This window comes from Microtus ochrogaster, chromosome 4 (assembly GCF_000317375.1).
Source record: "Microtus ochrogaster isolate Prairie Vole_2 chromosome 4, MicOch1.0, whole genome shotgun sequence".
Taxonomy (NCBI): Eukaryota; Metazoa; Chordata; class Mammalia; order Rodentia; family Cricetidae; genus Microtus; species Microtus ochrogaster.
This window is the reverse complement of record NC_022011.1, coordinates 13109606-13112455: the sequence shown is the minus strand read 5'-3', so window position 1 is coordinate 13112455 and position 2850 is coordinate 13109606. Positions and strand designations below refer to the sequence as shown.

General features: G+C 38.2%; 1 pseudogene; it reads right to left on the bottom strand.

Moving 5' to 3' along the window:
• Window positions 1-2496: 2496 nt before the first annotated feature.
• Window positions 2497-2850, bottom strand: part of LOC101979523 — a 1212-nt pseudogene continuing 858 nt past the window's right edge.

Genomic DNA, 2850 nt, shown 5'->3' with positions numbered 1-2850 from the left:
AAAATCAAAGGGCAAGAAACTACATAGCCGGCTTGATTCCAATTACATTAGAAATGGAAGACACCCTCATGGAAATGAGTATCAGCTTATTAGTGATTAGAGAAACTATCGGTTATGAAAAGGCAGTTTCTTCTAAATAGCTCTTATTCCTTCTTTAAAAATAAAATGCGTAGCTAAAGATATAAATATGAGACTATTAAGCTAAATAAGTGTAAATTTTGATTGTGAGGATTATAGAGGCTATTATACATAAAAGGAGCGAGAGAGTAGCCAGTTACGTAGTCTGTGCCAAGTACACTTCCTTCTCTCTTTTATTTTTTTCTGTTCCATGCTTAACCCTTATAGGAAATAATTTGTCTAGGTATCGCATACAAGGGCCAAATTGACACTGAATACATTTTAATTTATGTCAACAGAATCAAGATAAAGTGTGTTGGAGAGAGGGGAAAAAAGCTTTTACGGCTTGAAGTAGCCTCCGAGGTGACTTCTAAACTCCAGTTCTTGTCTGATTTTGTAACCTACTCCAGCATGGTTCAATTAAATGCAGCATAATTAAGGGAATAAGATTCACATCTAAATTCACAATAGTGTATGTGTTTACACGTTCTCAGGGCTAATTGCCATTCCTGAACATCATTTAGTGTGCCAGCTCTCTTTAAGGAGGGCTTATAACTTCACATGTGAACTTTTCTCATTAGGATGGGATCAAATTAGTATAGAGTCCCCTTGATCTAAACTTCTAGTCAGGAAGACTTGAGAGCAAGTCAACGTTCTGCATTATAAAGCTGAGGAGAGACCAGGACACTGGAGGGAAGCACAGCCTCTTCCCTCTTCCCTCTCCCCTTTCAGGATTTCTAAAGTTGGATCCTGCTAGTCTATGGTTCTGTCAGAATTTCCCCAAACATTCTCCTTGGCTTTTGTTTAACAGTGATATTTGTGCTGAATTCATCCCCACCTCTCTTTCCCACTCCATTCTGCTTTCTTAGTAAAGCCTGCCTCAATGTACCAATTACCAGCATTTAAAATGAAACCAAGCCACAGATTATACAAACGAAAGGGGAGAAAACAACAAAATAACAGCACTTGGTAGAAACAAGGGCAGAGAGACAATTTGCTCTAGTCAAAGACAAATAAAGTTAAATTTTACCCAAATTACCACGTGTCAAACTAATCACGAAAATGTTGTTTCTCCAATGGTATTGTGCAAATATAATTGAAATGACATTTTATAAAATTTGGCAGAGGTAAGTTTTTTTTTTTTAAGCAGGGCCATAAACTTTTGGATATTTCAGTTTACCCTGAGAACTGCTTGTGTTGTGTGCTCAACTGAAATAATTGGGTGGCACAGCTTCGAAATGTGTGTACGTGTGTGTGTGTGTGTGTGTGTGTGTGTGTGTGTGTGTGTGTGCGTTTTCTTGCTTGAGAGATCCGGGGACATGTCTTGGGATTCAAAAGTAAGCCTGGTATGTAAAAGGGGCTGCCACAAACTCCCAGGTTATTTTTGTGAGAATCACTCTGTGGAAACTCTTTGGTTGTTGACATTTATACCTTCCTATTATCTATCAAGGTGCTCATTTTGAAGTCTGTTTGCCTGTTGTATCTTTTTGCATTTTTATTGTACACAAAATGTCTTGGCAAGGAAGCAGCTTTTTCAAAAGGAAATTCATTTTAGTCTTATTCTGAGTTAATTTAAGATTTTGTTGGGGGTAGTTACCTAAGTAGGAAACTAGAACAAAGATGAGCAATACCTCCATGCTTTGCGCCCCTCTTCTATTCCTTTCTGGGGTCAATATTGCTTACTGTTTAAAATCAAAGATCTACAAACCACAGCCACGTAACTGTCAGGACTTTTATTAAACTCCACTCAATTCTATACCAATTCTTAGGGGACCATCACTATCTTCGAATTTGAGCAAAGATTGATTGAATAAAGACTGAACAAAAACTTATGGAATTGAAAAGTCATCTTAAATTTGATCCACTATTGTTAGAAAGAAAACAAGGCCAAGAGATTTAGCCTAATATGCAAGAGGGAGTCGTGGAAGGCCCGCGAACAGAGGGATGACATGATTAAATCTGTCAGGGTCACACAAAATTGATTCTTTGATCATTGCTTACCTGTTTTTTTCTTTAGTGTAAAAGCATAAAATGTATTGTCACAAATCAAAGCCTTCAAGCTTGGAAAGTTAAATCACAATGGCAGAGAGTGCTTATGCCTTTAATCCCAGCACTCAGGAGGCAGAGGTAGGCAGGCTCTGAGTTCAAGGCGAGCCTGGTTTACAGAGTGATAGCCAGGGTTACACAAAGAAACCTTATCTGGAAAAAAAAAAACACAAACAAGCAAAGCAGAGTTTTATCTACTACACCAACCAACCAACCAACAAACAATCAGAAAGAACTAAATTTTCATAAAGTTGCCATCAAATGCAAACCTGCTTGTACTCTTTTTTTTTTTTTTAAAGGAGCTCTGGTAAAGTTTTATTAAAGGAAAACTTTTTACTTTTCACCAGTCTGTTCTGGCATGCTTCCAATAACGTCAGAACCACCTGGGTCAATGATGGCCAGTGTGCATACTCTGTAGTATTTTCCACACGCTGTGCCCAACTCAATGTTATTGCCACTGTAGTGATGGACACCAGTTTTAGCCAACATGGCATAGTTGGCATATAGTTGGAAATAGAACATGGCATTCTATTTCAGATTTCCTCAAGGCGGGGCAGTTGTTGGCGAGGATCACCAATTTCGCTTTGCCCTGTCTAATCATCTTCAGAGTCTTTTTGTATCCCAGCATGTACTTCCCACTTTTTTTTTTTAATTTATTTATTTATTGAGGATTTCCGCCTCCTCCCC